The 22,925-nt window shown below is 38.4% G+C and overlaps 1 protein-coding gene across 1 annotated transcript in view; it reads right to left on the bottom strand.

The window, feature by feature from the left end:
* The window catches only part of Rorb (RAR related orphan receptor B), a 178,475-nt gene that overhangs the window by 155,149 nt on the left and 401 nt on the right, over nt 1-22,925 (bottom strand). The gene's annotated exons all lie outside the window — the stretch shown is intronic.

Below are 22,925 nucleotides of genomic sequence, written 5' to 3' on the forward strand. Positions count from 1 at the left end.
TATATGTATGTATGTATTTATCTACCTATCCATCTATCACTCATCCATCTATTACTTATACACCTGTGATTTTGTGTAAATCTTCCTAAGGAAGTTAGGTATGCTTCCATGCTAGTACAAACTGAGACATGAGGTAGGGCTCACTCCCTGGTGCATTCACTGAACATTTGTAATTAGTTTCTTTTCTGTAGCTGCAATAAAATGCAATGACCAAAAGCAAATTAGAGAAGGGATTTATTGTGATTTATAGTTCCAGAGGTCTCTGCGTATCCACAATGGTGGGGAAGGCATGGCAGCAACTGTAGTAAGTTGAGAAGTCACCTCTCAACCACACCCAGGAATCAGGTAAAGAACAGGCAGTGTGTTTAGGCTCTAAAGCCTCAAACTTGCAACCAGCAACACACTTCTCTCGGTGGAGCCTGAATTTCCTACTTTTCATAACTTTTCCAAAGAGCGCCACCTACTGGAGACCAAGTCTTCAAATATAGGATCCTATGGAGGAAATTTCTCTTTCAAACCATGACAGTCCTCATGGCATTGGGACCAGTTTTAGGCCATACCAATAAATTGATGAATAAGTATCGTGTGAGAATCTGAGATTAGGATTAAACTGTACAAGTTTTGTTCTTTTGGTTTGTCTGTTTCATCAGCTCAGATGATAGCATGAGCAGGTTTTGGAAGATTCCCAAAAAAAAGTCCTAAGATACATTTTGAGAGTTGCAGTACTTCTAAAGAGATTTGCCCATCATGTGACCTTTCATTTGTGGCGAAGATTGTCCTCTGTTCTACGGTCAGCAATGGGAACTCAGGTTCTTGCTTGGACATTGTTAGGTTGAGAAGAATCAGAGGTCAGAGATGTAAGGGAGGGAATCAAGTGCATTTTATAGTTGCTTCATTTTCAGTTTTCTCAGTGAATTTCAGTGATGCTTCCATTTGTCAAAATGCTTCTTTCCTTTCTTTAGTTTATTACAATTTTAATGTGAGTTTGAATTTTTTGGGTTTCATTTTAAAATCTGAATTTAATTTTGCACCACGGAGTAAACCATGGCTCTGTGATTTACCCAACAAAAGGTCATGGGCTAATCCATCTGGATTTTGAGAAGGAAAAGGAGCACTTAGGTTAATTATAGAATGAGTTTGCATGATCTATCACCCTTAGATCTGTTGTGGAAAATTCTCAAGGGATTCCATATTCATGTGGTTCTATTGAGGGAGGATACCATTGTTGTTACAGCTGGACATCACAATATGAATCATTTGGAGGCTTACAATTAGACCCTTAGGAGAAACATTATTCTGAATAAATCATCATCCCAGAATCAAAACCAGAGTTTCTGCCTAGTTTTGATGAGTAATATACAGGTACAGTTGAGTTGCAGTTCTGGCAGGAATTCAAGCTTGGAAAGTATTCCATGACTCTTTCTAGCAGGTAGGGAATGCCAGTTAGTATCCTGTTGTCTAGTAAACTAAATATAGGTCTGCTACATGCAGATTATTGGCTCAATTTAACACCTCAACCTGGTTAATTATTCCCATCACAAAATTTTACCACTTGCCTGTGTATCTTACAGACCTGTAGCTATAGATAGTAAGTAGGCCAGGGTTTGAAACGCTCTAAGGTGAGAAACAATGCCGCAGCTCGCTATCAGGCAAGATGTATGATCAACAGAACTACAGCAGATTCTCAATATGCAGGAGGCAGCTGGTCAGCAACGGGATTGGCAGATTAGATGCAAGGACAGTTTTCAAGGTGCAAGTATACATGATTGCTGCCTTTCACACGAGGCTACAGCCGATGGAGGACCTGTTAAATTTGACATGTCCTGCCCCATTTAACTCCTGTGTCTATCCAGTGAAGCAGGCTGCATTCTCCCATTGGACAACCACGAAAGTTGAGATTCAGTGAGATAGGGATCCCAGTCCAGGGTGTGCAGAATGTATTCAGAGGCAGAAGAACTCCTGACCTCAAGGCTCCATATTTTCAGTTTCTCTTTCTCCCTCCCCCCTTTTTTTCATAACTGTCAGTCTTCTACTATAGTGTTAACACCATTTACAAAGTAATTTAGGCTCCCTGCACTAGCAACTTTATATTTGTGTGGCAAAATTGCTTGTAAACATCAGCTTTTTAGATTTCATGCAATATATAAGAAAGAATAAGCATGTCCGGACTCTGGTATGGCCTCTTCCACCCTCTGCTGGGTTAAATCACTGGGTTTTCTTTAAATTTTATTTTAAATGAAGTATTGGAGAGAAATGTCTTCCTTCATTGTCTGTGAAGTCCTTAAATGCAAGAATCCTCTCACCCTCCCCAAGTCTCAGTCTCTTCCCAATAGCAGTTAGCAAAACACAATACATACTGAAAATTGTACCTGTATTCAGAGATATTGTAATTGACCTTCAGTGAATAAAGGATGTGGTGACATTCCTAGAAATTGCTGTGACATGTGAAGAGAAAACAAAAATCAACAGAGAGGGTGGCCACTGGGGTTTTTTGATTTGCATTTGTGCAACTTACCTATTTCTGGACATCTCTGGGAGGACAGATTTAAGAAAATAAAAGTGAAAATGTATCCCCCACCCCCGGGCAATTTTTCCGACCTTAAGACCATAAAATATCAAGGAAACCGAGCTTCAGAGAGAGGAAGCTACTGCTGGGACTGAATCGGTCTGGTCTTGCGTGGTCGGTGGGCAGAGCTCTGCTTTCCGCTACCAGAAAAATCCAAGTCAGCATTTACTTAGAAAATTTCTTTCAATAGAGTTCCAGAAGCGGTCCACAAGTATCAATATTCCCGGTACAAACTCATATCTTTGTTCTGTTCGCTTGCTCTTGTGCCATCTCTCTCCTTTTGATTTTCCTATAAAAGCTAAATTAGATCTCAAGGGTTCTGCACCACTGAGCAAGGATCTCTCCTTGTCCATTGTGATGGAAGTAAATGCTCTCAGGAGGCAGATGCACTTGAAGGAGAGGCTAAAGTGTCTCCCTTCATGAATTCCCCTGTCTCCTGCACAGGCTACCCACCCTGACTTCTGTCTCTAAATACCTTCAGCGGGCGCACGCGCACACCACACTCCAGACGGCATTATAAAATCTTCCAGGGGCTTAGATATTTATCTTAAATCAGCACAGCCTTCCTGTGCCTGTCCTATCTTAGCTCTGTCAAGAGGGAATGGAAGGGTAATTCAAGTTGTCTGGCTGCCTAGCTTTCTCCTGTCCCTGAGAAAATGTGTCCTTGCGAAAGGATTCAGTAGGATTCCTTATGAGACTGTAAACGATGCGAAACTGAATGTGGTGCCTTGCTTCAAGACTAGCCTTGACCTGCTTGTAGTTTTAACAAATCGGGTGTATTGTAAGGTCCGGCACTAGAATTTGTTGTGATTCTAACAAGGCAGAGAGCGCGGGTAGACTTTAAGGAAGTCACCCATCAGATTCTGGAATTGGGAAGAATACTCCGGTCCAGGATTTAGGAACTCTGCAGTCTTAAGACTGTAGATGCCTTTTTGGATTTGAGTCTTCAAAAGCCTCTGTCCCTCAAATACTAAAACAACTGAAAACCAATTACTGTAACACGGTCGAGAAGAATCTTATCTTTAGGGCTGGAGAGATGGCTCCGTAGTTGAGAGCACCACCGGCAGGTGGATCTTCCAGAGGCGGATTCCTAATACCCACCTGACAGCTCACAACGGTAACCACGGTTCCAGGGGATCTGAAAGTCCTTTCTGGCCTCCATGCACCAGGAATGCAAGTGGTGAGCAGATGCTCATGCAGGCAAAACACTCATATAAAATAAAAAATAATTTTATTATTTAATTTATTAATTATTTTTAAAATAAAAAAATCTATGATTTTAGAGATGATTCTATAGATGAAAGCCTGGGGATAATTTCACCCCACATGTCTCTGAAATGGGAAGATGCAGCCCAAGAGGTATTAGCTCCAGCGAGCAAAATGCAGATTGATTTAAATCTTAGAGTTCTTTCCACTGAGTCTCCAAAAGACTGTCTTTGTGTGTTAACCTCTGCCTACACCTGAGTGTGAGCCACACCATCTCAAGATAATTTGCCAGGGCCACGTTTAGTGGGTGGTTATTAGCTGATATTTATTTGAATGTACAATAAATAGAAAGATACGCTTTTCAGTGATGCTGAATCCTCATTCTCTCACTCCAGGTGTCCGTCCTCTTAGAGGTGCAGAGGAGGCAGTCATTAGTATCACACAGGGCACAAAGAGGAAAATGAGCCAGAGCATCGCTGAGCTTCAGCCTTGGTTGAATCGGTCTTTGTTCCCTTGGCAGAACCACTAAAGCCAGAGACTCACAGGTGATGAGCAGGAAACAGCCTGAGAGCACAGGTGAGTGGCATGGATAGCCCAATTGTTAAGAGATTCAGTCTTAGCTTCCCGAATACCGATGGGTATAATCTTGAGCAAGTTACTGTAAGGTTTCCTCATCTGTAAAATGGATTAAAATGCTACTAATTTTCGGAGTTTCCTCAGATAATTAACTGAGAAAATACACCCATTCAAAACATCACAGCCTGTTCCCTACAGTAAGTTACAGTTAGTTACGGTGAGGAAAACACAAAATAACTTTGATGAAGTCCTAGAGGAACTTGGACTTTATAACTTATTTATTACTCATTTATAAGACTTGTATAAACTCATTTAATTTGGAGAGGCAGTTTGAACAAAATTCCCTTGCTTTTTTTAAAAAAATGTTCTCCAAAAAGATAGGATCAGCCTGCCTTCCACAGCACACACACACACACACACACACACACACACACACACACACACACACACACACCAGGTCTAGCATTCAGTGAGAAAGAATGTGGGCAAGATTCAATTTACCTGTTAATGTTGCATCCAGATTTTTTCAGAAAGATTGTTAAAAAATGTAAATAAGCATGAGAATAAACCTCAGATGTGTGTTCAGAAATGTTATGAATGAGCAAAGATACTTGGTAGAAGACAGGGTTTTAGGGGTTTAATGCCCATGTAGCTCATTCTGCAGACACTATGCAGACCAAAATTCCAAGTCTTCTTTCTGTTTGAGCATTCTTTTAATCCATGTAGTTTAAATTCTTAAGAGGTTGTCTTCTACACATGGATATATGAATACATTTCCTTTCAGATAGAACTTTGGACATTGAGCTAATCTCCAATAATCTAAATGTGTTCCAACATGCACAAAAGTACCTTCCTGGTTTGTCATTTTGGTATCTTTAAGCTATTGTCTTTATGTAGTTCTCCACTTCCTCCTGAGAACTCTCTTGGGAAGACTTGTAAACCTTAGACAATACTACCCAGTTGAGAAACAATAGTTTGTGACTTGAGGCTAAGCTTTCTCATGCACATTTTGAATATTATAATGCAAACTGGAAAGAAATAATAAACTCCCTAATAAGGTCTAATTGCTATGTCTTAGCTCTCTTCTTGAAAATATTTGTCTTTGATTTACCCCCAATAAGAAACCCAGATACAGATATTATTTATCTTCACACACACACACACACACACACACACACACACACACACACACACATATGCCTATATATGTAATTATACCACATTTGTAAGTAATTATACATCATATATATGTCAGTGAAGCACAGAAAACTGACATAAAAGTGGAGGACTGGAACTTAGACTACATCAAAGCAATACCTGAGATTCTTGCTGGTCCCCTAGGAAGTCCATATGATATTTTACTGAAAATGATCATTTTTTTTTATTGAAAAGTGATTGAAAATGATAGAATATCAAGTGCTTCCAGTGACCCTCTCCCAAGACACAGTGGCATCTGCCTACTACTTTCTGTACTTCTCTAAGCTTCTGAAGTTTACAGGTGTAACTTGGCAGTGCCATATTGTGCTATACCCTCTGAGATTACAATTCATACCTGTCAATTTGAAACCTTGTGGACTCCTTTCTTTCTTATGGAGGGAGGAGTTTTTGAGGGGGAGGGAGGGAGGGAGGGAGGGAAGGAGAAGAAAGAAAAGAAGAAGAAAGGGAGGGAGAGAGAGAAAGACGAAGAAAGAGAGAGAAAGAAAGAAAGAAGGAACGAAACGAACGAAAGAAAGACGGGGAGGAGGGAGGGAGGGGGGAGGGAGGGAGGAGCTGGAGGGATGGAGTCGGGGAGACGAAAAGAGACAATACAGACAACCCCAGCTACTCATCCCACACCCTCTCCTACCTCCCTCCCTCCCTCCCTCCCTCCCTCTTTCTTTCTTTCTTTCTTTCTTTCTTTCTTTCTTTTTTAGTTTGTCGAGACAGGATTTCTCTGTGTTGCTTTGGAGTCTGTCCTGGAACTAGCTCTAATAGACCAGGCTGGCCTCGAACTTACAGAGAACCACTTGCCTCTGCCTCCTGAGTGCTGGGATTAAACGTGTGAGCCACCACTGCCTGGTAGGGATTCATTTCTTTATTATTATTATTATTATTATTTTTATTGAGCCCTACATTTTTCTCTGTTTCTCTCCCTACCATTCCCCTCCCCTTCAACCCTCTTCCAGGGTCCCCATGCTCCCAATTTACTCAGGAGGTTCTGTCTTTTTCTACTTCACATGTAGATTAGATATATGTAAGTCTCTCTTAGGGTCCTCACTGTTGCCTTAGGATTCATTTCTTAAGAAAAGACTTTGCTGAAGGGTAAGACAGAAGTCACAAGAGGTAGGGGACCAGAACACCAGGCTTGCACTTACTTGATATGGCTTGGGACAAGTGGCCTGACATTTTTATTATCTCAGCTTCCTCGTCTATCAGATAGACCAACAACAGACACTTTTTTTTATTTGCTTCCAGAAAAATGTCTTCAGTAGATCTCCTTCAATGACTTAAAGTATTCCAGACCTATCAAATATTTGGTAATTGTTTTGCTATTTGCCTGATATTTGTTTACCTTTCATAAATGATAATGTGGTTATAGTTATCTATTATAGGTAAGTACGGATTTAATCTTGGAACTAGTCCAAATGATGTAAAATATATTCAAGGAAAACATATGAAATGCTATTTTAAATTATAGTTTACTATAGGGAGAATATATGAATAATGTGTGTTAACCTTATCCTACTGCCTGTGGCCAACAGCACTTTCTAATGTCTAAGCTATATTAGGTTTGCGATTCTTTTCTTATTCTCAATCATTCGTTGCATTTTAGCATATTTTAATATCTCCTTAAGGTTTAAATTTTTGTACCCATTCAATAATTATTTATTAAGGGGATGAGAACATAACATTTAGAGATATATCCTGTCTTTAGTACTTTAACAGTGAAATGTTGGGGAAAGCAAATGATTGCCCACCTAAATCTAGACTGTTTTGTCTGTAAATAATTATTGAAACAGAGCCATAATAAATAAGTCTTTATACTTGGTCTATGGCCTCTTTGCATAGTTCTGACATTGTGTTGTGATGAGAGCCACAGAAATTTCATGAATTTTTGAGTTTATAGAAATTTTTGAGACTTATAGAAAACGCAGAGTGGTCTAGAGGAATAAATACACTGGCACCTATTCTTTGACTATGGTTGTTCTTTTATCCCATGGTTGACAATTCTAAGCTTGGTGATTAGTCATAATTTCTACAGGGAACAGCTACTGTAAAATGTGAGTAAAAATGAGCAGTTTCTTATTGCCCAAAGGTTGACACAATAGTGCCTAATCATTAGGGTCATTAGGAAAAGCTACCACCTTGAGAATTGGTTATCCCTCTGAGGATGAAATAGTTGCCCAGGTATTGTGCTTATGAATTATAATACTAGGTTAATAAGAACAGGAGAAGACATAGCTGAGAACCATGGAATAAGACTTCTGGGTCCGAAGACATTTTCTTCTGTCCTGGTATGATCATAGCTGCAAACTTTATGGCCTTTATAACACTAGTTCAAAGAATGTAGTTTCTAAAGAATTTTAGGTTTTATGTTTTAAAGTAAAATTGATGAATCATTCCTTATATACACCAATGAAATCCAGATTTCATAATATTTTGATATCTTGTATCATAGATTTGAAGAGAAAACACATAGATTCTTTAACTGAAATTACATAGTATCTACTTTGCTTCTGGAAGTCATCCTTTCATAACCACAGAATTACATATTTATGTCAAAACTTTTATGTTTAGCAATCTTTTATTTAATCACTAGGTTATACTTTATTGTAACAAACATGCATCAATTTATCATATTTTTCACTGTGAACACTGATTCTGTGATAAAAATCTCTTCTGGGTTGAAATTTTATAATCATCATTAGCATTAGATATAACTGATAAAATGTCAAATTATCTAATAAATTTTACATTACTAAATGCGAAATAATTTTAAAGGAAATTAACCTTTTAGAAGAGACAGGACCTTTTCCCTCAGTTTTTCCCCTGGCATTTATATTAGGCTATTATTACTAATGTATAGTGCAGTTTATCATCAACTCTCTCTATTTTCTTTTAGAAAGAAACATGCTAAAAACCTAACTTATATAAATATATAGAAGAAAGTGGAACTTATTTAGTCATAGCAATTGAACTCGTATTCTCTTATCTTTCAGCTCCTTCTAAAGAGGATGTTTCAACTCACCATTCTGTCAACAAGAATTATTTCAAATGATCTATAACTGACAATCCTAATAGCTTCTTTTCAATTTTGTGGAAAACAAAGAAATAGAAACTATCTGACTTGCAAAGGAATGTCTTGTTCATTTTATCTCAGCCCCAGAATCAATATTTGAATGACCTGGCTTGTTAGTGCATAAGGCTTCACATTTTGAAATTCTTAGGATGAGTCGAGTTTAGTCTTTCTTTGGGGTGGCAAATAGGTTACTGTGCAGGGGAGGAAAAGCTGCAGTTTTTTTTCAGGGAATATGTGGGAAGCCACGCTGTTCAGAAACTCTTTCCAGACTTCTGTGGCAGGTTGTCTGGTGTCAGGACTGGCCATTTGTGTGGCAGGATGATTTTTTGCTTTATGGGCTTTCCTGTATGCTGGGATACTCATTGTTATTCTGGGTCACTACTTATGAGATGCTCAGAATTCTACCTCAGCTGTGACAATTGAAATCATCTTTAGACATTACCACATATTTCCTTGGGGTGGGGCAAAGCCTACACTCATTTTCCAACATTTTTCCTTGGTCACAAATTTGCACCCCACTGAAACCACTGTCCTAGTGCTGTTATTATTCATGTTTGATAACTATCTTGGAGGTTAAAATTATAGAATTTGACCATAAATATTAAATATCAATGAGCTCACAACAAACTTAAGGGTTCACTAGCATTCTCCGTCTATGACAGAGCACATGATATTGTAAATATCTTCATAGTGCCAGGTGTAGAAATCATTTTATTTTCTGTCTTCTTTTACTGTGGCACCCAAGTCTGTCAATGCTGGTTGGCATTTTAACACTGCTAGAATTGCAAAGCCTCTCTGTTTTGCTGGGATATCACAGGGAGTTCAACAGACATAACTGGAGAGAAGCTGACTATGTGAGTATCCTATTTTTGCCCCTACATTGGAAGTAATATGTTTTCAAAATTAATATGAACCTTCAGAGACATAAAGAAAGGTGTTAATCCACCTGCAACAAGAGCTTAACAGGGCAGAACTCTGCTTTGTTCAGTGATGGGGGAAGTTTGTGTGCCTTCTCCCTCTTCAGCGAGGTCCTTCTAGTTTCATTATTTTTGATACTTATTTTTGAATTATGTTTTCAAGAAATGACTGAGTTCTTTAAAACATGGTGATGATTCTATTCTGGATACCCATCAGCATTCAGTATAGGTCCTGGCATGCAAAATTCTTCACTAAGTTAAGGGTAGTTGAAAAATGTTTGGGAATGCATGAGAGAGTTAATTTCTTCAAGGACCCATTATGCCTTCATTCTTAAGTCTATCAGCATATTAGGTACTTTAGGCTTACGGTTAAACTAAAGTACAGTGACTCACAGAAAGAATACTGTCTTCCTATTATCCCAGAGTATTTGCTTTTTTGCTTAAAAATGATGCATACTGACTATGTATGCAAAATTTGAAAATACAGAAAATAAAGAAAAAACAATAAAAATAAAATCTTAGTTTCCAGATGTGACTTTTACTATTTTGTTTTAAGCATTTTATATAAGTTATATATTGTAGCATCTAAACATTTACACTACAATTCTTACTGATGTTTAGGTTTACTCTGATCAAAGAGAATTTTGTTTTTATTGCCATTTTAACTCATTTTTAAAAGCATATCATCAGCTACATACATATACTTAATGCTAGTGAAGTGCATGGAATACACGATAAATTCATACATGTTCACAGTGAATGCACACAAGTGAAGGCTGTGGCAAAAAGGGCACTGCACAGAAGTATTCTTTAAATCACCACAAAGCACACAGTAAGGCTGCTGCCATGTCTAGTGAAACTGCTTCCTGTTATCCGTTTCATTTTCTTTCCCTTAGAAAGATTCCAAAAAGTGAATTGCTGGAGCAAAGATGATAATAAAAAATATTAATGACTCTCACACATGTATTTCTATACACAAATGCTCAGTTATGTATAAATATATATGTGATTTATCAGAGTTTCATCTTATGGGCTCTGAAAAAAATATTCCCAAATATAGCAGCTTTTCTTAGTTATCAGGACTTTTCAGAAGAGTGTCTACAAAGGCCAAGTTCTTCAGTTTCTCCCTTTGTAAGAGGAGCCCAGAAGAAGACACCGAGTCATTGAAACAGCGGATGCAGATCACTGGCAGAGAACATGGGAGGGATAAAAATTGAACAAGATGAAGAAACAGAGCACCAGTATCATGAGGGTTGATGGCAGAGGCTGTACTAATGTGATTAAACTGCCACCATAGCACACAAGGACACTGACTCTCAGGCTGTCACCCTTGCTGTCACTTGACAAACGAAAAGCCCACTTTTGTTGCTTTATTTCTTTAATGCTTGAACCTGAGTCCCCTCCCCAAGTTCTCATCAACCGTTTTTTTTTCTTTTCATTTTTTTTTCTTAAAAAATAAACCAGATGCTTACATTTTTAAATATGGGACTCATTTGAAACGTAGGAGTTGGAAGCTTAAACTGTTTTTTATCAAGCGTTCTGTTTACATTTGAAAGTTTCCTTTGGCTCTTCTCTCCTACACCTATTAGTCTGCATGCCTGTCTTGCCTTGCTCACAAGACTGCTGAGTGGACTGTCAGGATGGCTTCTACACAAGCTGCTTGGAGCTACAGAGCAAGGAACAAGCAAGATATTATTATACTGTTTTTCCTGCTGTGACGTTTGTACAGGGATGAGGCTGCATCTGTCAGTCCCTCTCAGCTTTACACAGTTCCTCTTAAAAATGTTTCTAGAACTTTCCTTACTAGCAGCCACAGTATAGAGAGTGACAGAATCGGTGATGCTCAGGAAGAGTGCCACGATCTCTGAAACAGTGCTAGCAGGGAGGGGATTTTACATAAAGCGAGACAAAGAGGCTCACCTGAGGTAAGTACACAGTCTCGCCTAACCTGATACTATTACACAAAGCAGGAAGCAAATATGAGATGAAGATGAACCAGCATGTGCAGCTTTCTTTTGTATAGTATCTGCGGGCAAATTAGGATGACTACAGGAGTCAGCATCATTATATAATGCAATCAATTACTGTCCCGGAGTATAAATCACAGGGTAGTGCTAGCATTTCACACCATTCTTTGTATTAGCACAGTGTACAGTGAGGAGACCTAAAAAAGTCAGTAACAGCGGGCTAAGAATCGTGCCCTTAAAGAAACATAAATGGACTTAATTTGAAACGGTAAAAATTAATCATGTAAATGATAGCTTCATGTAAGGTGCATTCTGTTTCAGCCAAAATGCAAAACAAATTAAATGGCAGCGTTGTTAAGGAGGAGTGGAACTCTGCATTTTCTTTAGAATTAATGTCAAGTGTAATTGGTTTTCCCCTGTTTGTTGCTGGGTACAATTAGATATAGCACCTTCCCAATGGTGCCAAAGCTTTCTCCTTAAGTAATATCTTGACTAAAGCACAGAAGGACGGGAAGGGATCTCTGGTGCTGATGTTAGCCAGCCAGACGAGGTGATTTCAGCTCAGGGGGTAAGTGGTGGTACACCAGGTTTTCCAGCCCATTGCTTTGTTTGAAATCTTTATGTCTAAAGAGAAACTACCGCCTTCCCGACAGACATTAAAAAGAGACAATTGGACAAGCCCAGGGACAAATAAGGACGTTTATCTCAGACTGAAAGAGACATTGGGAATTGATTGGAGAACAATGTCATATTCAGGCCCCAATGGTTTCAGTGATATTTCTCAGCTTTGTTTCCCTGTAGTCAGTGTAGATTCTTAACGGAGAAACAAAATGTGCAGTTTCACTAAACACTGGAAATTGATTTAAAGAGAGGCATAGTTGAGTTTATGAAATTATATATATTTAAAAATTCCAATGGAATAGTTATAGTGAGAAAAATACTATTTACATGTTGGATTCATTTTTTGTTTTGGCCAGTCAGTGCCCAGTCAGAACCTGAAGGTTGTTTTACTTAGTTTAATACTTAGTTAAATTCTTCCTCATATTGGTAACAACATCATGATTATTCAGGGAGTAAAAACTGTGGAGAACTATGTTTTCTCAAAGGCACACTGTAATCGAATAGACAGTTTTATTGTGTAATTCTTCATCATGTGATCAAAGCATTGGCCAGAGTTTTAATGAAAACGTCATCTTAAGGAATATAGTGACCAAATGACAGGAAAGTTTACATCCATAGTTAACAAGTGATTGTTGTCTTGCAAAATTTATTAGCAATGTCCACTATGCATGCCAAGATGAGGAAAACAGAATGGCCTGTAAGAGCAGACTGCAGATTATTAAACATAGAACTAGGTTCTTAATCAGAAGTTTTGGTTTCAAGGTACTTTTATGTAACTTTTTAGATCAAACAACCAGAGACAAATTATCCAATTTTTGCATTTAAAAAGTGGCATAAACAATAGTAGACACCTGAGACATTCTTGTGGATGATATCTGATTGTTTCTTTAGGCCTTTCATGAGGAACTTCCTCTCCTCTCTTTCCTACTTCTTTCCCCCTTCTTCTTTCTTTTTCTTCTCCTTCCTTCCTTCCTTCCTTCCTTCCTTCCTTCCTTCCTTCCTTCCTTCCTTCCTTCCTTCCTTCTACCTTCTTTCTCTTCTATTTGAAACGGTTACTTGTAGGGCTTAGTATCTTACACATATTAAGTGCTCTGTAATCTGATTTACACCGTTAGGTACCACATACAGCTTTCCTCCCATTTCTTTTTAGTCACTGTACCACGAGAAAATGTTTTTCTGTGACTATAAACCAACACTTGAATGAGTCATGTTAGCTTTAAAATTCATTAAAGAGAAAATGGGTGCAACAAAATATTGGCAGAAATAACTCAGAGTCAATTTATTTATTTGAGAAATAACATGTTCTGAAGCTAAGAACATAATTGTTCATTTATTCTGATTGAGCATCAGTCAGAATTAATCTTCAGGAATATCAGTAAATAAATTGAAACAAAACTATGATGGGTATTTATGTAAACTTATTAATACTCTTAATATTTATATTTTTGAATTTGTTCTTAGGATGGTTTATTCAAAAATCCCATTTCTTTGGTATCTAACATATTTTTAAACAGTAAAAAAATATATATGCAAGAATGAATGTGATAAGAGTTAATCTCATTTTAAAATGTAGTCAGATTTGAAAGGGAGAGAGTCTAGGATATTACACTGTTTCTGTTTAATTTTAGAATAAGCTAATTGATTAATATATGAAGATCCCAAAATCCTCCAAGTAATATGTTTAAAATATTTTGTTTTGTAGAAAGGAAATTATTTCCAGGAAGCACCATACCTTAAAGATATGACATGTTTTCCCCAGCAAATGTTCTTCTGTTCTACCAGACTGTGCAGCATTTGCTCATATTTAACAACTGTGGGAATTTGGAGCGAGGCTTCTTCTTTTCTTTAAAGTGTTTAATTCCTCTGTATATGCCAGGCACAATGTATGTACAAGTTAACAGAAGACGCTCTGTGTAATAATCTTGTTATTTGACTCAACAATGCTAATGATAGCAAATTATTCATTAAGAAGTCAACACGCCTGAGTGTTTTTCAACTTGTGCTGTTGTTTCGATCAGGAATCTAGAAGCCAACAGCTGGGGAGTGAAAAACATGTCTTGGGTATTTATTCTGTCTGAAACTATAGAATTAAAAGGGGGTAATTTCTAATATTGAATTTAGTACTAATGAAGTACCATCAAACTTTCTGAAGTACCCTTGCAATTCATTCCTTAGACATGTTCCATTTAACATTTTCAGTGAAGCTTTTCCAGAAACTGGTTACACTACACTGTTTAGGCAAATAAAAATAAAGCAGTGATCTGATGTTAGAAGCAGTAATTACAGAGAACAACACACGCTGATCCTGTTTTGTAAGATTGCCCTTTGAGCAGTCTTTCTAATGAAAGATCAGAATATTAGTTTAATGCTATTAATTAGTCTGAAGTATTAGGCATTTATTTTTACAAGTTAAAGTAAATACACAAAGAAACAAACTAGATCTGTGTGACAAATAGCAACTCAAATTAATGCACTGTTTTCCCGAGATTCACTCTATATTTACCACCCAGAATAGGACATTGGCCAGAAATTATGTCAAGTGTAAGCATATGCCCACTGTCATTAAACATAAGCCTACCAGATAGAAATTGCAAGAAGTATTCAGAAAAGCAGTTGTCTTATGAAATAACTGTTTGGTCAAATGACTTTCTAACTTTTCACTCCTTTAGAGAAGCCCCAAGAAATAAGGTCGAGTTTTTAACTACCTTTTGAATTCTTCTAGTATCAAGAAATAAAGAGATCAAATAGTCATCACGTAGCCAGGTGGTGCTAAAACAGAAGACCCCATTTCCTCAGTCTGGTAAATTCCAGCTAAAAAAACAGCGTCAAACTAAACACTGTTTCTCAGGGCTGCAAAGTATGACCATAGTTTTGCTTTCCATGCAGAAATTGGGAAAGAACAGTTTTGCTAATTCAGGGGGTTATGACCAACAGTGGGGACAATTTGCCTGCTTGGCAGCTTTAGAATGTTGACATTTACTGTGCTGAATTCTCCCCAGCCCGACCTGCTTTTCAGCTTCATAGGCTCAGAAACTCGATCCCATCGCTGTTTCAGAGTGGACTAAACATGGGCATGAGGACTCACAATCACTTAACTGAGCTCACAGAACTAATGCATAAGATAAGAACCGGCAAACTGTCATTTCAAAATGAGGAGTCTTGACTGTGAAGACCACCATGGGGGCCTTCAGCTACTGCCTACAAAACTCACCTGCAGAGGTGGATTTATTCTTCTTGATATCTGGTAATCTAAGACACTCCCCAGAGTGGTATCACTACTTTCAGATAATAGCTTAAACATTAAAGAAAATGAAATTCAATATATTCAGCTACTTCCTTATTTGGGAAAAAGAATTTTGTTTATAATACACTATAAATACATGCGTATTGCATTTTCACTTGTCTTTTCTCTGTGGTACTTAGAAAACAAGCAACATATGTATACACACAGGCATATATATTTGTATGAAACAATAAAAATCAAGGAAAAAGAGGCATTCAGTTTGAGAGTTAGGGGCGTGGGATGAGTTGTACGGACATGGGAGGGGCTGGAAAGAGGAAGGGAAGGTTAGAAGGACTGTGAGACTATTTTAATTTAGAAATGCATAACAATTTAAAACAAAGAACAACAAACAATCTAATCTTCCTCACCCTGACGTTTGTCGCCAGTATTTTTATAAATAATAAATAGTTTAGGTTTTCTATTTTTTAATTTATCGTGTGAGATATCTGAATACAATGCTACTGCTTTTGTTTTCTTTTTACACGAGATTTCATTATTTTCTCAATTGTTCTTTCACAATAAGTCCTTAATGCAAACGGTACCAACTAGAAATGGTAACTGGGGAGAGTATACCAGATAGTATTTTTATGAGCCTCATTCACATCAACAAATTAACCAAAAGCAGAGCTTCTACTCATCGTTCCAGGCCATGTTAAGTTCCACTTCACCCATGAGACCTGAGCCCCAAGTGGACTCCTCACTGTTTTCTTGCTGACTTTGCTTCTGTTCTCCCTAGAACAAGACCTGGACCAAGGAAATGGACCACTGTGTCAACTTGAGCATTCTCAGGATCTATTCTTGGGTAGATGGTCATTAAATAATTCTTGTGTGTGGAAGTCACATTGATTTCTATTAGTATGAATACAGATATTAAAAATGACAGATTTGATCTTTTCTCCTTAAAGTTTAAGAAGCAATGGCCACAGCTTGGAGAAAAGGATTTCTTTCCCATACATGAGGGTATAATCTTGACTGGAAGTGTGATGATCAGCAAGTTTGGTTGTTTTTAAAACAAGAGAGAATTGCGTTTATGAGGTGTAAAGCAGACAGATGAATTTCCATTTGAAAACATTTTAAAATATTTGTTAGAAAAAAATAACCTATATTTTTGCCCTTAATCATGAAAACACTGTTTTTATACTTTTATCTCAGTCCTGAAGCGTGGTGCCTATGCTGCTATAATACGCTCGCAGCAGAGTCTGAGCAGTTTAGGTAATGGTGTGACAGCAATTTAAAGAAGTACAATTGATTGTATGCTTTATCCAAAATTTAAAATCCATGTCATTTAAATTTTACTTTTTTAACATGTTTAATGAAAAAAGCTTTCATAAGTTAAAATCAGTATCGATGTTTTGTTTTCCTGAGGCACCCCAGATCATATGCATGCTCCATATAGCAAGATATTTGTCTTCTATGATTATTCAACAATAAACAGCCTCATCACCAAAAGTATCATTTAGTAAACAACCAGGCTAAATTGTTCTTTCTTTGCTAAAGACACCAGTTTGTCTAAATTAGAGAAATCAATCCAAGATCACAAATATGATAACCAACCACACAAAAGAACATTGACAAATACTTGTTCTAACAAAGTAATCTACAAAGTAATGCACTCCATGTTTATAAAATACTGTATCCTCTAAGTGTTATTTTTAAATGTTTACTCTGTGGAATGAACAACCATGTGGGCAAGTACATACAGAACAATCCTCTTACCTCCGCAGATATGCATTAATGAAGTTGCAAGCATCACAGAGTCACTAAATGTGGTACTTGAAATATTGATGACCACGTAGAAACTGTATCTTTATGGTTACCCTAGCAAGCCAAATTTTATGTAATTGAAAGTACACTATAATTTTGTGATGCTGTGAACACAATTTCCTTTTATAAGAGTCCACACACAATACCATTTGTTAGCCACATGTTATTATATTTAGCTAGATTCACCACAAATACCGTTATAACACCTGTGGTTTCCCTCATTAAGAACTGAATGGAAGAGGTCAGGGGTTGAAAGGGCAGCATATGTGCCATGAAAGAGTTAGTTAACATAGTCTATTATATTGGTGCACTGGTAAATCTCATTTCTATTCATCAGATGATTAGTTCAATCAATATTTATTCCTCTATGCTCCCTTTGTCTTAGGCTACAAAGGAGACATCCTTCAAATTCGTGGCAGAAGCCTTGTTATCTATGAATTTGTTGCTTAATTTGAGAGGGAATATTTTATTTATTTGGCAATCCTCAGTTCTTTGATTCCCTTTCCCTCTAATTATCATTAGGCAGTATAATGGAGTTTTGTGTAGCTTATTTATAAATAGACGCTATTAGCAGTTTCTTTTTATGCAGCTCAAGTGCCATATATATTCACATCTCTTTTTTGGATGCTTTGGGAAGTCATTCTGTTTCTGTAAATATGCTTGAGTTTGAAGTCTGGATTGTGAAAGCAAAGATAAGAATGATTTTCACTCTCAAATGTTCATTCTTTTTGTCTGAGTGGGTGGTTATAGGCACATGCATATACATATTGCGTATCAGTGTGTATCAACAGACGCCTCCGAAGACTGCTATTATCTGCTCGCAATTCTGTTAAGTCAGAGATGCTATTCAAAGTCAGATTAAATATTTGCAAGAAGCTGTAATTGGAAGATGATTGCAAATTACAGGAATAATACTTTTTATGTAGAGTGCTCATTTTATCAAAGGCCATAATTCATTACATCATTAAGGACTTATTTCATTAGTTGGCTTAATTTTTACCCATTAGATAAGAATGGGTGGAGAGTAGAACTATATCTAGAAAAAGTATACATATTTAATTTTAAGCATAATTTCTTCTCTCATCTCTACTTTTCTATATATTTTGACATTAAAATAAAATAAGATAATATTTTAGTAACATCAACTAAATTAATGCCAATATATTAAAAACTATTACTTTTTGGATTTATGGAGTAGTCATAGGGATGGCTCAACATTGAGAATGTCTGTTTGCACTACTAGAATGATAAATATTATTTCAGTTACTTTGTGCTCACAATGTACAAATTCATGAAGCTTTGTTTTCAATTGGACAGAACTTGAATCCTTCAATTCGATGTTGCTATTCTTATCTCCTGATACGCTTAACTGCAAGTCACAGATTTTGCCAATGTACAGTGGCACTGATGTCACCACGCATAATTTAAACCCATACTTTGTAAAATTTCAGAATCACAGCAGCCTCATGTACAGTTTTGAGACTGCATTACTTTACTAGATTAATTTAAAACTTTTTATTTATCAAAAGCTGCAATATTCACTTTAATTAGAGATACTTTATGAATGTAAGTAAGTTAATTATTATGCTGCGAGTCACATTTGCACTCCTAAGAACTGTTGCAAAAAAATGTATAAGAATTCTACAGTTTGTCTTATCTTCTCAAAAAGTGAATACACCCTTATAATATGAGAAGTCAAAGCTTAAAACATTTGTCATTTTATGTAGAAAAACAACCTGTATTCAATACTGTCATGGGCTGGTTTTAGAAAAACAATTTTTCCTTTCTTTCTTTCTTTCTTTCTTTCTTTCTTTCTTTCTTTCTTTTCTTTATTTAACAAGGCTTGGATACCATGAACACCAACTCTAAATTCTCTATAATTTCTTGGTGTCTTGATAACTTTTGTTGTTCTAAAATCATGTTTTGTTAATTGGAAACACTTAAATTTAAAGAATAATCTGTGCAAATACACCTATGTGTATTTGTTGAGTTTTTTTAACATTTAGCATTTAACACAGTACCAAGATGAATAAATATTAACATTAACATTTATATTTGGTTAAGAGCATAACATGATGAGTTATTGATGCTCCACTATCACATAAACCCACTTTGACAGTGATAGACGAGAGTACCGTGAAGGGTTTTCCACTGACCAGAGGTTATTGTCACTAATGGAAAATACAAGGATTACAAGTTGTAGATGAGTGCAAACAAAGGACTTATAATTTTACCACCTTAGTTTATGAAGCCTGACACTCAAAATTTCCACCTTTACATTTACCATTTTTTTTTTTTAATCTAAAATCTACAGTGGACCCATACCTCATCTTCATTGCCAAGATGCCTAACACTTCTGTATCCCAATAGTTAACAATTCACCGTGACTGTCGAGGGAGGAGCAAGGTGGGTGGATGTACTTATTAGCATTTAGGGGAATATTTTAGAATTTTTTTAGCTATATATTTTCCCACAGTTCTTGAAATAGCACTTTAACATTTTTTCTTTAAACTGTTGAGTGATTGATTTTCTTGTTAGAAAGACAGTTCATTGGTGATTTCAGAGTGCGCAGAAATAAATGGAGGACTGGCAGGGCCATCCTTTCAGTTAGTTTTTTTTTTGATGTGGAAGGTGGAATATTGGTTAGAAATATTTAACATATTTAACTTAAGTCATTTAATTGGAACTTATGGGGACAATTTAGAGCAAAGATTTGATTAGGAAAAAAACTAAGAATATTCAGATCCTTTAGATTTTCAAAGGTGGCTGCAAGCTATTTTTTTTTTAAACTTTTGCAGGCAATAGAAATTTATTACTTGTACTTGATAAAATCTAGAGTTAAAAAAAGAGCCAAGACCCCTCCTTGTTTACAAAAAGAATAAAACCAGAGTCACCTCCTTCAAGTTGCAGTCACCCATGGATCACAATGGCAGCTGTGCTGTGCTTCTGCTTGGGAAAGGGGGATTTTATGCAGGAGTAGGAGGGAAAAACCACCATTTAGGTATCCTTTGTAATAAACAACGGACAGACTACTCAATAAGGAGCCTTAAAAAACCACACCGGGTTGCCTCACTCCTTTGCTGCCTAAGGATCTTCCCCTTTCTAGAAGTTTCCTTTCAAGAAGCAAGAAGAAGAGCATCCCTAGAGCTCATAGGATGCTCTCCCACAGACAAAGGGTGCAAAGTTTTGTGGACCATCAAGCTGCCATCTCTTCCACTTTAGGAGACAGGAGATTATGACTGGAACTGGATTCTGGTTAGACAGGTTGTACTGCAGGGCAGGGTAATGAACTCAAGAATCAGAGCCTCTCATCACTCCACTCACACTAGAGCTTCCCCAGAAATACTCTCAAATACCCCAAGCACACCTGGGTGGTGTAGTCTGATCTGGGGGTAGGTGCAGGATTGACCCACAGGGAGACTGCTCAGTCCTAGACACTGCCACCGTTTGTGTCTGGCAAATCGACTCGACTCAGGACAGTTGACATTGCCAGAAGCAAACCTTGGAGCCAAAGCTCTGACAGGACCACTTGGGAATGGAGACAGTGTGTGTGGTGGGGCAGGGCATGGTGTCTGGAGTAGATGGCATGCTCACAGGCAAAAGGCAATGCCAAGTTTGCTGGCAGCTCCTCCCCCAGCAGAGCCTGTTCCAGTGGTCTCTACTTAGCAGCCCTGCACAAGGGAAAGAGGATTTAATTCTTCTATCTTACCTCTTAATTGACACACAAGTTCAACTATTAAACGACTTCTGGGTAGCCTCATTCTACAGTCCCCTCCCTATGGGAATACTGGGGAATACATCGAACCTCCAAAGGGCTTCGTATTAAATCTTTAATGATCAGCAGCCGAGGATGGGATGGGACAAGGCATTGACTAAAGGGAATGTGAATGGGATAGTAAGAGATCAAGAGAGGAGAGGCAAAAGGGCTAGGGACGTCCCCGACTTTTTCTTTACCAACTTCCCTTCTGGCTGCCTCAGGGGTCATCTTGGATTAGATCTGGTATATCTTCCTGGGCGGCTTGGTGAGCCTGATGTTCTCTGAGACAAAGATGTGGTTTCACACTGGATTTCTAAGGTGTACACCGGGACCAACCCTTAAATCCTGTGAGGCAGGGGTCTCCTAAGGGAACGTGGCAGGACCAGCGCGGTCAAGGTGAAGGCAGTGAATCTGCGCTCTGCTCTACCCTCTGGTGTTTAGGAGGTCGGCAGCTCCGCTACGGAATAAGTGCAGGGGACCACCTGCGGTGACACGTGGTTTCTGACCCTCAGGTAGCTTGAACCTAGCCACGGGGAGGGGGGGGGGAGAGGGAGGGAGATTGTTGGGAGGGGAGAAAAAGCCAAGCCTCTAACCTGCAACTTCAGTTAAGAGCGAAGGAAACCGAAAGGAAAGTGCTTGAGAAGGTGAGGTGGGGCAGAAAAAGATAAACAAAAATCCAGTTTCTCACGAAGTTAAGGCGCTCTCCCCGCCAATTCCTGTAGTACAGATTCTTGAAAGAATTTGGATAGTGGAGCATGTGACCATCCCGTGACTGGGACAATCAGCTGTTGTCACTGCTCACAAGCACACAGAAATCCTAACTTCGAGTTTGCGGGTCAGTCAAGACGCTAACCAAGACATCTTTGTCTCCCTTTCTGGAGTCCTATCCCCAAGGGTAATGGGCAACTTCTCTCCATCCCCTTTCCTTCTGCCTTATGTTACACAGCCCAGGGTTCAAGGCAGTGGTCCCTGCATTTGTATGCCTTTGAGGTCAAGACAGGTTTAAGGCTCCGAGAGGATGGCCAGCGTGAGGGTCATGGCTACTCCCCCATTTAGAGAGTGGGGTCAGTGCATGGGAACAGGCAGCCTGGTGGATTTGGTATTTGTGGGCCCTATTCTAATTGTGTCCTGCTTAGAGCACTTCTATCTAGGATGCAGGAAGGTCCAGAGACTTGACTGTTACCTATTTCAGGTTTTAGGATCTGGAGGGACTTGTGAATCAGAGAGAAAAGCCCCCATAGGAATACAATGCATCAAGGAAGGGGCACTTGGATGTTTTTGCTGGTTATTCAGACATATATAGATATATAGATATCCAAGTCAGGAGGGGTATCTGGTGGTTCTTTTTTTTTTTTTTTTTTTTTTTTTTTTTTTTTTTTTTTTTTTTTTTTAGAGGGAAGTTGTGTCCTGCTGTAAAGTGAGAGGGGTCGCAAGAAACTTGTGTCATAGGAGAGGAGATCTACAAACAGACTCCTCAAGACCCCTGGCCAGCTACGCAGGTATGCCCCGCGTGAAGTCAGAGCAGGGGACTCGCCTCTGTCATCCCTGCGGGCCACTTGGGGAGCATCTTTTGCCCTGAGGTCGCACCACCGCTGGTGGCAGCGGTCCTGGACAAAAGGCACGCTTAGCACTAGCTCCCACCATGGTCCTTTATCTCACAAAATAGACCGAGCCCTTGGTTTCTCCGACCTGAGTAGCGCGGCCTTTAGTCTCCTGAACTTTCTCCTAGCAACTCTTTTTGAGGATGGGCCCAACCAGAGTGAAGCGGAAAGGGAACAGGGGACATGGGGAAGGTCCAGCCATAGGCATCTGTGTCCAGTTTCCGGGAGCATCCCGTGTTTCCTATTGCTGAGAAGGGTCGCGCCTGTAGTCTGGGATGATCCTGCCTCTGGCAGCTTGGCCCAGTGTTATCCCCCTTGCGCCCGCTTGTTCACCTCTGGCCAGGGACCATGGCGTGACCCGATCTTCCTGCTGCCTCTACCCTGTCAT

The sequence above is a fragment of the Arvicola amphibius genome, chromosome 1 (genome assembly GCF_903992535.2).
Source record: "Arvicola amphibius chromosome 1, mArvAmp1.2, whole genome shotgun sequence".
In the NCBI taxonomy this organism is placed as follows: domain Eukaryota; kingdom Metazoa; phylum Chordata; class Mammalia; order Rodentia; family Cricetidae; genus Arvicola; species Arvicola amphibius.